The 15443-nt window shown below is 35.7% G+C and overlaps 1 long non-coding RNA gene across 1 annotated transcript; it reads left to right on the top strand.

Moving 5' to 3' along the window:
• The first annotated feature begins 275 nt into the window (after nucleotides 1-275).
• On the top strand, nucleotides 276-15094 carry LOC139081607 (uncharacterized). The gene is made up of 3 exons (XR_011536745.1): nucleotides 276-348; nucleotides 11960-12150; nucleotides 14871-15094. It is a non-coding gene; the product is annotated as an uncharacterized lncRNA (long non-coding RNA).
• The last annotated feature ends 349 nt before the right edge of the window (nucleotides 15095-15443 follow it).

Here is a 15443-nt window from a genome sequence, read left to right as displayed (position 1 = left end):
CACCAAGGAGCCATAACAATCCTAAATTTATACACAAGTTATGATGTAGACTCAAAGTATATATTTTTTTTAAAGATTTTATTTTTTCCTTTTTCTCCCCAAAGCCCCCCAGTACATAGTTGTATATTCCTCGTTGTGGGTCCTTCTAGTTGTGGTATGTGGGACGCTGCCTCAGCGTGGTTCGACGAGCAGTGTCACGTCCGCGCCCAGGATTCGAACCAACGAAACACTGGGCTGCCTGCAGCGGAGCGCGCGAACTTAACCACTCGGCCACGGGGCCAGCCCCGACTCAAAGCATATTTTTAAAAAGGACAGTTACAAGGAGAAAATCACAAATCCAGATTCACAGTGAGTGATTTAAATCTATTTCTATCAAAAATGATAGATAAGCAGACAGGAAATTATTAAGGATATAGAATATTTGAAGAGCATAATTAACAATGTTCAATAAATGTACATATTTAAAATATCAAAGTTAGCAGTTATACAATGTCCGCTCTTCTTGCCAAAAATTGACCTTGTATCAGACCATAAAGCGAGTCCACAAATATCAAAAAATTAAATATTGTACATACAATAATCTCCACCACAATGCAATTGTTAGAAGACATTAATAAAAATGATAATCTGTTCAGAAATTTCAAAAATATATTTCCAAACCCAAGTTTCAAAGAAGTCAAAATGGAAATTTTAAAATATTTACAACTGAATGATGGTGAAACTACTACATTCAGCAAATAAGGGAAATATAATACTAAATGCTTATATCAAAGAAAGTGAAAATTAACTAAAATTAGCTAAATATTAACTTTAGGGATTAGAAAAAGTATAATAAATAAGCCCAAGGAAAATAGAGTGGGCATAAACAATAAAGATAAGGGCAAACATTTGTACAATATAAATCAGAAGTGCCATAGATAGGAACCACAAAGTACTTTAGTTTGAAAAGATAGTATGAAAAATTAATCATGGAAAAAAGAGAAGTCATAAATCAGAAAAGCTAGGGGAAAAGAGGATATAGTAGATATATAGCTGAGATTTAAGACAAAATAGGAGAATGATATGAAAATCTTTATTTCAATTAATTTGAAAATTTGGACAAAGTGAAGAGTTTGCTAGAAACATACATAACCAAGATGGCAAAGTAGGAGACCCTAGCCTCTGCCCCCTACAAAGATAAACAATTAGACATGAAGATAAGTTCCTTAAGACATACACCACCACCAAGTCTGTATCATGAAGAAATAAAAAATCTAAACAGACCAATAAAAAAGTAAGGAGGCTGAATCAGTAATCAAAAATCTCCCAACAGGGGCCGGCCCTGTGGCCGAGTGGTTAAGTTCGTGCACTCCGCTTCGGCCGCCCAGGGTTTTGCCAGTTTGGATCCTGGGTGCGGACATGGCACCACTCATTAGGCCATGTTGAGGCGGCGTCCCACATACCACAACTAGAAGGACCCACAACTAAAATATACAACTATGTACTTGGGGGATTTGGGGAGAAAAAGCAGATTAAAAAAAAAAGAGAGAAGAAGATTGGCGACAGTTGTTAGCTCAGGTGCCAATCTTTAAAAAAAAAAGTCTCCCAACAAAGAAAAGCCCAGGATCAGATGCTTCACGGGTAAATTCTACAAAACATTGAAAGGAGAATTAATGCTAATTCTTCTCAAACTCTTCCAAAAAATCGAAGAGCAGGGGACACTCATAAACAAATTTTACAACCCAGAACTACCCTGATACCAAAGCCAGATCAGGATACTACAAGAAAAGAAAACTACAGGCCAATATCTCTGTCAAATATAGATACAAAAATTCTCAACAAAAGGCTAGCAAACCAAATTCAACAGCACATTAAAAGGATAGTATGCCACGGACTAGTGACATTTGTCCCTGGGATGCAAAGATGGTTCAATATATACAAAACAATGCATGTGATAGACCACATTAATAAAATAAAATAATGAAATCATATGATATTCTCAATAGATGCAGAAAAAGCGTTTGACAAAATTCAAAATTCTTTTATGAAAAACTCTCAGCAAATTGGGTATATAAAGAATATACTTCAACATAATAATGGTCATATGTGACAAGCCCACAGCTCACATCATACTTAATGGTGAAAAGTTGAAAGCTTTCCCCCTAAGATCAGTAACAAGAGAAGGGTGCCCACTCTCACCATTCCTATTCAACATAGTACTGTAAGTCCTAGCCAGCAAAATTAGGCAAGAAAAGAAAGAGAAGTCATCCAAACCAGAAAGGAAGAAGTAAAATTGTGTCTGTTGATGACATGATCTTGTATATAGAAAATCCTAAAGACTGCACCAAAAAACTGTTAGAACTAGTAATCAAATTCAGTAAAGTTTGAGAATACAAAATCAACTTACAAAAATCAGTTGTATTTTTATACACTAACACTGAACTATTTGAAAAAGATACAAAGAAAACTCACATTTTTAATAGCATTAAAATAATAAAATATTTAGAACAAATTTAACTAACGAAATATAAATCATCTATGTACTGAAAACTGTAAGACTGATGAAAGAAATTGAAGCAGATACAAACAAATGGAAAGATGTCCCATGTTCATGGATCAGGTAAAGTATCCATACTACCCAGAGCCATCTGTATATTCAATGCAATCCCTATCAAAATTCCAATGGCATTTTTTGCAGAAATTGAAAAAGCAATCCTAAGATTCGTGTGAAACCACAAAAGACCCTGAGTAGCCAAAGCAATCTTGAGAAAGAAAAATAAAGCTGGAGATACCACGCTTTTTGATTTTAAACTATTTTACAAAGTTAAAGTGATCAAAGCAGTATGGTACTAGCATAAAAACAGACACATAGACCAATGGAATAGAATGGAGAGCCCAGAAATAAACCTACGCGCATATGGTCAACTAATATTTGACAAGAGAGCCAAGAATACTCAATGGGGAAATGATAGCCTCTTCAATAAATGGTGTTGTGAAAACTGGATATTTTTGTGCAAAAGAATGAAATTGGACCCCTATCTTACACTGCTCACAAAAATTAACTCAAAATAGATTAAGGACTTAAACATAAGACCCAAAACTATAAAACTTCTAGAAGAAAATCTAGGGAAAAACTCCTTGATGTTGTTCTTGGCAATGATTTTTTTGGATTTGACACCAAAATCACAAGCAACAAAAGTAAAAATCAACAAGTGAGACTATAGCAAACTAAAAAGCTTCTGTACAGTGAAGGAAACAATTAACAGAATGAAAAGGCAACCTATGGAATGAGAGAAAATATTTACAAACCATATAGCTGATAAAGGGTTAATATTCAAAATGTATAAGGAATTTATATGACTCAATAGCAAAAAAATAATCAGATTAGAAAGTGGGCAGAAGACTTGAATGGACATTTCTCCAAGGAGGTCTACAAATAGCCAACAAGTACATGATTGACAACAACTGCTCAATATCACTAATAATCAAGGAAATGCAAATTAAAACCATAGTGAGATATCACCTCAGACATATTAGAATGGCTGTTATCAAAAAGACCAGAGATAGCAAATGCTGGCAAGATGTGGAAAAAAGGAAACCCTGGAGCACTGTAGGTGAAAATGTCAATTAGTACGGCTACTATGGAAACAGTATTGAGCTTCCTCAAAAAATTAGAAGTAGAGTTACCATTAATCTGGCAATTCCACTTCTGGGTATGTCCAATAAAATGAAAGCAAGATCTTAAAGAGATATTTGCACTCTCATGTTCATTGCAGCATTATGCAGAATAGCCAAGACGTGGAATGAGGGTGGGGGAGGATGAAAAGGGTAAAGGGGCACATTTATATGGATATAGATGGCAACTAGACTTTTGAACACAATGTAGTCTATACAGAAGTTGAAATGTAATAATGTGCACCTAAAGTTCATATGATGATATAAACCAGCGTTACCTCAAAAAAAAAAAAAAAAGAAACCTAAATGTCTATCAATGGATGGATAAAGAAGATATGGTATGTATATACGCACACACACACACACACAGACACACAATGGAGTATTATTCAGCTGTTAAAAAGTAGGAAATGCTACCATACAATAACATGAATGGACCTTGAGGGTCATCTCTCATTTATTTAATTGAAATAAGTCAGACAGAGAAAGACAAATACTGTATGATCTCACCCATATATGGAATCTAAAAGCTTTGAACTCATAGAAGCAGAGAGTAGAATGGTATTTCTGGGGGCTGAGGGGTGGGGGAAAAGGGGAGATCTTTGTCAAAGGGTACAAACTTGAAGTTGTAAGATGGATAAGTTCTGGAGCACTAAGCATGGTGATTATAGTTAACAGTACTGTATTGTGTCCTCGAAAGTTGCTATGAGAGCAGAGTTTTCATTTTCTCACCATAACAACAACAACAAAACAGTAATTATGTGAGGTAAAGGGTGAGTTAACTAACCTTATTGTGGTAAACATTTCACAATATATACACATATGAAATCATCACATTGTACACCTTAAACTTACACAGTGTTATAGTGTGCAATATGTTTATGTCGATTATATCTCACTAAAGCTGGAAAAAAATAATAAACTGAAAATCTATGATAATTAAAGAAACTGTATCAGTAATATTGTAGAGATTGAATTATTTGTTCAAAATACTTGCTATGTCTCTTTACCAACCCTCCTGGTAGGAGGAGCATATTCCCTTCTCCACTGATGGTTTGCTTCGCCAAATGACTTGTTTGGCCAATGAATATGAGCACAAGTGGCATATACTATGTCTGAGAAGCAGCTTTCTTTCACCTTTGCTTGTTTCGCTTTTTTTCACCTTTGACTTATTTGTGTCCAGTGTTCATAATTGAATAAAAGTCTAATTTCCTGTCCAAGTGTCTATAATGAGATCTTCTTAGAACACTTCAAGATGTCTCAAATCTAAATCTTCTTTTCCTTAGAATACTCTAGTTTTCCTCTCTCTCCAGCAGCTATTGTCATAACCACTGCAGTCAGCAATGAATGGTTATCTCTGTGGTGAAAAATATCTATATATCAAAGAAAGCCACTGACTCTCAGGCAAATGCTTAAATAGTTCTCTCCCTCCCTGCCATCCTCCTCACTGGTGTTACCAGCTCAAATCACTATTACTCGGCTTCTCTTCTTACAATAGTTAATTTCCCAGCAATTCACAATATAGCTTTCTTCTCGTCAGTTGGGCAGCTGTGTGCCACACCCTGGCATTAATTTTTATGAGTCGTGGATGTTGCTTTTCCATTTGCTCTTACACATGGTTTTCTAATGCTGACACTGGTTTTCTCATGCTGGTTAGTTAGTTTTCCTATTTGTTAGAAGCAGGTCAAAAATCATTAAAGGGTAAAATAATAGAAGGCTGTAATTTCATTTTGAGTCACATACAAGTAAAAAGAAAAGTTAGAAGTCAAAGGCACACACTCCATTTTTCCTTGAAATTTACTTCCCAAATCAAAGCCATAACTCAAATCACTAGGATTCTGCCCGTTTCTGATGACGAAAGAAAGGTTGCACAATGAAGCCAGAACAGAGCCAGAAAGCATCTTACGGTCTTGAGTAGAAAGAAACTTATGGTGGCAAACATCATTTGGTGCCAGGCATCTGTTACTACTGTAAAAGGCAAGTGAAGGCTGCTGCCAGAGCCTCAGCAAGCCAGAGACCCTGGCTGCCTGGAGTCCATGAAGAGCACTGTTAGAGGGTCACTGGAAATACCCTTATGGCAGTTGCCATACCACTAACACATGGACTAAATAAGCAGCTTCTGCTGTAATTAACTTTTTGGTCAACATTTTGTCTGGTCAGAGATGGAAAAGCTGTATATTTAACAACCTTTTGAGTGTACATTCTTGGTCTTGAAATGCAAACGAAAGTAGAAATCCCAAAAACTAAAGATTCCATATACTTTAAAGAAAGCTAACTTCTTGGAATAAACTTCTGCTGCAGGGAAGCTATGAAACTTGTACCTTTCTTTCACCTTTAAAAAGATTTCCTTTATAGCTGTATTCTTTAAACACTAACCTTTCCATTGCTATGAGCCAGTCAGAAATATCCAGCAGACAAACACTGGTAGTTCTATTCAGACCCCATCTGGCCTAGTATCTAAAACTGAAATCGCCTCACTGACTAAGGGAAGAATTGATAAGGGGTATCCATTGACTTGTGAAAGCATACACGGGTACTTAGCCATATACGACTCATAAACTCCAAAGTTTAGAGGAAGAAGAAGGCTTAGAGTCTCCTAGTCCCTTCAGTTTACAAATTAGCAAGACAATGGGGTAGTATCTGTTGTATTTGCCTACCCAGCATTCCTTTCCTGTTCTTCTGGTGACAGACTCTACTTCCCTAGGGATTGAACCGTGGCACCCCTTCATCCTCATCCTGTCCTCACCAGGAGATGTGTACGTTAAGCAATCAAGTGCTTTCCCTATGGCATCTCTAAATTGAAGCCAAGTCCCCTCCAGGGCACTATCCCAGGGCAACAGTTTATCAGTTCCTGACTCAAAGATCCCTGGAGCCACTTACTTCCCCAACCTGGTTGATTACTTTTTTCCTTTGATTTCTGTGAAATCTCATGGACCTTTCCAAGAAATTCACCCTGCCTCACCCCCAGCTTCTTAACTTTTGTTTAAATTAGCCAGAGTTGCTTTTGGTTTCTGTAACCAAAGAAACTGATACAGAGACCCTGTCAAAGGTGGGGAGAAAAATCTCACTTGTTCACCTGTGACCACGCTGTATGCTATACAGGGCTACACAAGCAGGCAGAGCAAGTGGCTGGCTATGAAGTGTAAATGACACCCTCTCTGAGGTACCAAAATTTATCCTTTTAACTAAGTAACTTACTTAGAATTAAGGGTGGTCCTCTTAAAATGAGCCTGTGACTTATTCATCATTCAATACCAAGTTGAGTGCTTACCCCAATATCTAACAAAGATAAGCTTTGCTAGATACAATCATGAGGGGAGATGAGAAGGGAAGAACGGAGAGTGAACACTACAATGGACAGTCTGGCAGAACTAGAGGTGTCATAAGGACACCTGGCACAAGGAGGAGCATCACCCAGTGTCCCTGCGGCCTGGTAGCTACCTCTACCCTGCCTTAGGATCTTAGTGGATCTTGCTGAGTTGCTCACAGCCCCTTCTGATGGGGTCTCCTGTTTCCAGTCCTACCACCTCTCCTTCTCAAATCTACCTTACCTAAAAAGGTCCATGATCTATTTTGAATACAAATTTGTTCATCACTCACCTGCTTTATCAATAATTCACTGCCTCAACTACAGAGTAAAATCTAAATTCCTCAGCATGGCTCAGAAGACCTTTCATGATCCTGCTTTTCAACCTGTTTCTTGCTGCTGCCCCATGTTCACTCACATTCCAGTTATACCTAACCACTTGTCTTTTCCTACATCTGTTCCACTCGCCCTGCCTTTGTGCCTTTAAGCATGCTTTCCTTCCATCCAGGAAGCCCTTTCCTTACAATCTGACTGGACTAACAATATTTCCAGTGTAAACTCAGGTATCACCATTACCAGCAAGACTCCCAGGACCCCTTAGTTAGAACTAGGTATCTTTTTTCTGTTCTTCTATAGTATCCTGGAGTTTACATTTTAACTAAAATGTACACAACAGACTTTAATTGTCCATTTTTAGCTCCAGACTGACAGTGTCTTCAGGGCTTAGGACTACTTAGGACTACTGTCATTTATCTCTGTATCCTGAGTACCTGGAATATAGTGGGCACTCAATAAATTTTGTTGTTAAATAAAACCCAGTGTTCAAAACTGAATTTTATTTCCCTTAAAAAAACCACTTCATTATTCTTTATAAATAATATCATTATCCATCCCATCAACCATGCTGAAAATTTAATCATATTTACCTCTTCCCTGTCCCTCTCTACCTTCAAGCATTCTGTACACTCAATGGGCCAAACACCCTAACCAAAGACTTACAAATGCTTATATCCCAGAAGGAGAAACTATTCACTTCTTTACTATTTCTACACAAGTTTATAAGAGACCATGAGCCTGCATTACCCACAGCAACGCCCTTGTCATTAGAGTTTTCTGATTTGAACTTTGGTTTATTAAAAATAGTAGTAAGTTATTATGGTGTCCATTTGCTGAGGGAACCAGATCCTCTGGGTTTAGGATAAAAGCTTTAAATGCACCACATATCTCAAAGATAGGAACATCCGCTGTAATAAAATTATCACCTCAGCCTAGGAAGAAGGGACAAAGCCTAAATTGGAGCTGATGGGGATTAACATGGGGGAAGGCAGGAGCAGCTGGTAGACATTCTACCTAGAGCACATAGTATTCGGAGTTTAAGATTAGCATGTCAGAGACCTTCCTTAAAACCACAAGCTCCTTTCACTCTTTTCAACAGCTGAGGCCTCCAGCTGAGAGACAGAATACTTGCCTATCTTAGACTACTTCGCTGCTCAGTGATTGATATGTTCTCCACTGCTGTTGGGATGTGGGGAAAAAGTACTCTTACACATTGCTGGAAGAAATGTGAATTGCTACAGTCTTTTTTTGGACAGCAATCTGGCAGTTTCTTTTAAAATTAGAAGTACGCATACCCTTTGACCCAGCAATTCAACTCCTAGGAATCTGTCCCACAGAAATAAAGGCACAAGCATGTAGGGAAATAACAGGGCCAATATTCAGTGAACACCCCCCTACAATGTACCAGCCAGCATCTTTTCTGATTGGTCTGTACCTGTGCCATACTGGTTGTTAAATATTTTTAATGCCACCTCTGGATATATAAATAAAATTTTACAGAAGTGAGATTTTTAAAATTATGAAGACTTTTTTCCTTACGAACTGTGTGTGCGCGCATGCGCCTTGCTTCCTTCCACTCCCTCTGCACCTCCATCTCTCTAAGTAATCAATGTTCTTTAGTTTTTTGTGCTCGTATCACTTATATATAAATATACACACTTATACATGTAAGATTTTGGGAGGCTCATTGCTTATAAAAAGAGGAGACCATATTATAAACATTATACATCTTGCTTTTCTCTGTACATTTAGAAATCTCTCCAGTTAGACCAGAAACTGTAACTCATTCTTTTTAATTTCCATGTACTGCTTATGGTCTGTATGTAGCACAATATATTCAGCCATTCTCAGATTGATAAGTGTTTGCTCTGTTTCTTTTTTTCCCTCTATCACAAAGAGTGCTGCAACTTACATCCTTGTGTTACCAATCTGATAGAAGAGATGTTCCTAATATGGAGACAGAGCATATGTTCATACTTTTATGATCCCTTTGAATTTACATTTCTCTGAATTTTTTCCCAGTTTTTTATTGCATTTTGTCTTTTTTGTATTGATAAGAAAGAACTTTGTATATTTAAATATTGTTTCTCTCACATGCATTGCAGATAAGTTATTCTCACTCTTGTTTACCTTTTATCTTGCTTATGGTATCTCTTGCTACGCCAACATTCTTGTTATGTAGTCAAAAAAATCAGCCTTTCTTTTTATGGCTTCTAGGTTTTCTATCTTGGTTTTAATTAATTTTGAAAATTACATTTGTATGAGTACAGAGGGATTTGATCTTGTTTTTCTCCTAAATGGTTGGGGAGGGGAAGGGAAGGAAGAAAGAGAAGGAAAAACTACTTATCGGCTTTCTCTTCAGTTGCACTAATCTTTTTTTAGCTATTCCTGTGCAATTATCTTTTCAGAATATCTCTTTTTATTCATTATTTTGGAGAAATTGATATTTGTATGTGTTAGCTTTTTTCACCCAAGAGTATGGTGTGTCATTCCATTTTTTTAAATCAGGGGTCAGCAAACTACAGACCATTGGCCAAATCTGGGCATGCCTATTCATTCATTTTATTGTCTATGGCTGCTTTCATGCAGTTGAGCTGTGGCAGAGTTGAACAGTTGCTAGGTAGACCATATGTGCCAGAAAGCCCAAAATATTTACTATTTGGACCCTTATAGAAAAAGTTTGCTGATACCTAGTTTAAATCATCATTTGTGTTCTTCAGTAAAATTTTATTGTGTTACTTATAAGTACCTTTCTTAGTAAATTTATTTCTAGGTATTTTCTAATCTTGGTTATAATGGAGTTGTTTCAATAGCATATTTTCCCCATCTATTTCTGACTGATTATTGCTATTATATATAGAATAAGAATAACACATATTATAGTTTTTATGTGCCAGGTCCCATCCTAAGCATTTTTTACGTATTATAACTCGTTTAATCCTCACGACAATGCCCACCACCAGACAGCATTCCATAGACTTTGCCAGCTCCTCTCTGTGGTCCCTGGTTAGACTTCTCTCTGACCCTTTTAGAGCTTTATTCCCACGGCTTCTTCCACAATTTTGTAAGATCTTATCTCCTGTCATTTAGTCGCACTGCTTTCCCAATCAAATTCTAACTGTTACACATTTTTTTCTTTCTGTACTCTTCCTTCTTTGCTCTCTTTGTCCTTTTTGAAATTTTTAAGTTGAATGGTTAGCACATTGGTTTCCAACCCTTCTTGTTTCTTAATAAATATTTTAAAGCTATACATTTCCCTATAGTCGTTACTTTAGCTATATCCCACAAATTTTGACATATAGTTTTTAAATTTTTCTTTAGTTCTAAATATTTTTCAATTACCCTTATGATTTTATTTTTAACCCAAGGGTTATTTATTAATAGTGGAAAACTATAGGCTGTATGACACTCTTATCATTTATATTTCTTTAATATCTACCAGTTTGCTCATGTACTCTATTTCTTCTTGTACCAATTTTGGCATTTTTATTTTTTCTAGAAATGTCTTCATTTCATCCAGATTATCAAATTCATTAGCATAATATTATTAGTATGACGTAATGGTTAAGAACAATTGCACAGTTGAGTGAATTGGACAAGTTACTTAGCTTTTGTGTGCCTTAGTGTCTTCAATTGTAAAATGGAAATAATAACAGACCTGTTTCATAGGTTTTTCTGAGGATTCAAATTACTTAGAACTGTACTTCACACATTCTAAGCACTTAACTATTAGTTATGCTCATTTTATCATCATTACTGATTCCTTGGGGTATATTGAGGCTTCCTTTATACATAGTTAAGCTTTGTAAATATTCTATGAGTGCACGAAAATGTGTTTTCAGTGTTGCTCAAAGTTCTATGTATAACTAATAACTTGAGCTTATTAATTGCATTGTTCAAGGCTTCTATATCCTAGCCATTTCTCTTGTACCTCATTCCAAGAGGATTGTGTTAAAAGTCTAAAACTACAAACAGTTGATTCATATATTTCTCCCTACAATTGTTGTGTGTGTACTTTGAGGTTATATTTTATAATAGATATCCAATTAGATATATTGGTTATATTAGATATCAATATTAATGATTCTTATATCTTCTTGCATCATTTTATTCCTTTTATTGGAATATGATGACTTCTTTCTTCATTTTTGTAATTTTTTTTACTGACTTCTATGGCTAACACTCCATCTTTTTTTGGTTAACACTTTTCTTTTATCTCTTGTTCTATCTTTTTTGCTTTTCAGTTTCTATATCCTTTTGTGTTAAAATTCTATCTTTTGGACTTCAAATGATGGTTTTTGATATTTTCAATCCAAAGTAAGGGTCTCTATCTTTTAATTGAGTTTAGCCCATTAAATATATTACATTCATTGCAATTACTATTATATTGTTAGCATCTCATTTCACATATTCTCTTTCCCAGATGTTTGTTTTGTTTTCCCCTCCTTGCTTTCTAAAGAAGAGAAGAATTTTTTTCGTAATTATTTATTTATTTATAAACTTTATTACATTCTGTTTTTATTTTTACAGAGATTGTTCTCAACCCTAGACTCAAACATCGTGTTTCTCAAACTTACCACTCTCTGTATCTTCCTCTCAACAAGACAATAACTCTAGCATGCTCTCACATTTCTGTGACTTTTTCCACCCTTCTCTCACAAGGTCAATATTGTCTAGAATTTCAACTCTGAGTTACATTACAGACATCCAGGCTTGGGCCTTAAGACAATGAGCATGCCTCCTCCATGCTTCGTTTCCCCTTGATACCAATTGGAAACTATGGAATCCCAGCTAAGACCAAATAATGATAGTGCCCTACGAGATGGCAGAGCAACAGGATGAAAGGAAATAAGGTACCTGATATAAATAGTATGTATAACATATATGTGTACATGTGTAATATATGTGTATAATATATATACATATTATATATGATGTATGTGGTATATAGAATCAGCAGTTTCCAAAGTGTGGTCTTCTAATCCCCAGGAGTTCCTGAGAGCCTTTCAAGGAGGCCACTGATAAAAACTATTTTCATAATAATACTAAGACATTATTTGCATTTTTCATTGTGTTGGCATTTGCACTAATGTGCAAAAGGAATAGTGGGTAAAATTGTTTAGCACAAATCAAGGCACAACAGTGAATTATACTGGTAGTCATTATTCTTCACTGACACACACTTGCTATAAAACAAAAAATATCCTGATGAAGCAGCAAAAATATTAATTTTATTAAAACTTAGCCCTTGAGCACATCTTTTTAATATCCTGTGTGATGAAATGCGAAATGTGCAAAAAGTACTTCTGCAGCGTATAAAGGTAAGATGGTTGTCTTGAGGAAAATCACTTGTGTGATTGAGTTGAGAGCTGAACTAGTATGTATATATGTGCTGTATATATATAGTAGTATACACACATATACACATGCACCCAGGAAAGTAATTGACACTATTTCTTGCTAAAGATAAAATACAACTTTTAAACGAAAGTAGAATTTTGAAAAACCACCTTGAGTTTGAATCTTTTCTAATTCTTACAGAGTCTTCTGATGAAATTGGTGATGATATAAATGAATCTAGTTTTCTGATAATGTAAAATGGTTTTGTCAACATTTGGAAAATCTGTAAACTCAATGAACCAATATTTTCTACATTACCAATGCATGATGTTACAAAACCATGCATCAGTAAAAGATCCCTTCAAAGTGAGCAAGAAACCAATGAATTTTAGTGTAATGTGGTATTAAAGGTTCATTGATATAGTTTCAGATTCCACTTTGCAACTAACATTTAAGAACACACCACCTGTCAAGTTTTGGTGTAGTATTAAAGAAGAATATCCACAATTATCTGAAAAGGCTATTAAAACACTCTTCTCTTCCCAATTACATATGAGGCTATATGTATGAGACTGGATTTTCCTCACATACTTAAATTAAAAAATGACATATTAGAGATTGACTGCAGAAGCAGAATATGAGAATACATTTTTCTTCTACTAAGCTAGACATTAAAAAGATTTGGAAAATCAAAACATTGTTACTCTTTACTAGTTTTTGTTTTTGAAAATGTTATTTTTTTATAAAATATATTATTTTGTTGGCATTTAATGAGTTATTGTTATTTTAAATAAATTAATGAATATTTTAAATTATCAGTTTTAATTACCAATATGGTAAATATAGATATATTATAACCCACATGTTCTAATACATACCTATATATATAACCAGTATGTTATAACCCAAAAAATCAAAAGCTATTTGAGGACCACAGTAATATTTGAGTATAAAGAGATCCTGAGACCAAAAGGATTGAGAATCAGTGATAAATACAGAGATGTATTCTGAAATCATTAGATGCAACCTTATATACATATCTGTTAAATTGGGGGGGTGTGTGTAATGGTGTAATTTGAGTCTTTTATGTCCTTAGTAATTTTTAACAACTAGATTCATCAGTTCTGGAATGACATAATAATATCTCCCACTACAAGTTTAATTTTTCAAACTTTTCATATATTTCAATTATTTTGCTTTGCATAGTTAATTCCTATATGGTTTGGAGCACAGTTCTTTTTATTGTTATACATGTTCAAAAACTGTGCCTCTTAACATCATGTATGTCTCCTCTTACCTTGTTTATGCTTTTTGTCTTGTCTGATATCAATAGTGTGACTTGTGCTTTCTTTTTATTTGCATGTACCTGGTATCTTTATTTTTCTATTTTCAAACTTTCTTTATCAATTTGAGGGTTTTTTTACTTGTTAATAACTTGTAATTAGGTTTTGTTTCATAACCAAAGCAGATCATCTGGGTCTTCTTTTTTGTGTGTGAGGGAGATTGACCCTGAGCTAATGTCCATGCCAATCTTCCTCTATTTTGTACATGAGATACCACCACAGCATGGCTTCATGAGCAGTGTGTAGGTCCATGCCCAGGATCCGAACCTGTGAACCCCGGCCACCAAAGTGGAGTACATGAACTTAACCATTATGCTGCTAGGCTGAACCCCATGTGTATCTTTTAATAAAAGGATTCAGTCTGTTTCTGTTTAGTGTAACAACTAATATATTGACTTTATGCTTTCTGTGGTCCTTTCTGTAAGCTATTTATTTTACTTTGTGATTTTATTTTGATTAGCTGTTCTACAAAGGATAGATACACAATATATTCAATAAGAAGAAGCTTGGAGGGCTGACCCCATGGCTGAGTGGGTAAGTTCGTGCACTCAGCCTCAGCTGCCCAGGGTTTTGCTGGTTCGGATCCTGGGCATAGACATGGCACCGCTCATCAGGCCATGCTGAGGTGGCATCCCACATAGCACAACCAGAGACACTCACAACTAGAATATACAACTATGTACTGGGGGGCTTTGGGGAGAACAAGAAGGGAGGAGGGAAGAAGATTGGCAACAGTTGTTAGCTCAGGTGCCAATCTTTAAAAAAAAAAAGAAGAAGAACCTTGGAATCTATAAAGAGATATCTTAGAATAGTTAGGTCAAGTTAAATAATTTACCAATTTTCAATGAAAAAAAAAATGTGTTCTTTTGCCTTTGTGTTTATTCTTGCAGATATCGTCTGTGGGAGATAATGTCTCCCATTACACCTTGGTCTCAAAACACCATCCTACCTGAGATGATGGTACTGACTCTCATAATATTGGCCAAGCATTGTTCTAAGTGGAATACAGACAATATTTCGATTAATCCTCACAGCAAGCATATAGGATAGAGACTATGTTATCCTCTTTAACACGTAAGAAAACTGAAGCTTAATAAAGTGATTTGTCCATAGTCATATAATCTATATGTTTGATTAAGAATTAAATTTCTAGTTCTGAAGTTCAAGATAGAAGATAAACAAATATGCCTATTCCCAGAGACCCAGACTGAAAGAATGTGGATTAAGTGCAAATAAGCTTTCTTACCACCTTCCATCCTCCTGGGTTGTATGGAAGAAGGATAGCGAGGACTCCCAGTGGAAGATGGGTGTCAAGGGCTAACAGGGCCTCACGGCTCCAGGCACATTTAGTAGGTGCTGATAGAGGAGAAGGGTAGGTGAAATCTTCCAACAGCCCACTAATTCTTAAAGAGACTGAGTCTACCCTTTCCCAGGCAAGAGAGAAAAAACACTACCATCAGTTG

Source organism: Equus przewalskii, unplaced genomic scaffold (assembly GCF_037783145.1).
Source record: "Equus przewalskii isolate Varuska unplaced genomic scaffold, EquPr2 ChrUn-13, whole genome shotgun sequence".
NCBI lineage: Eukaryota > Metazoa > Chordata > Mammalia > Perissodactyla > Equidae > Equus > Equus przewalskii.
This window is presented reverse-complemented; position numbering and strand designations above follow the sequence as displayed.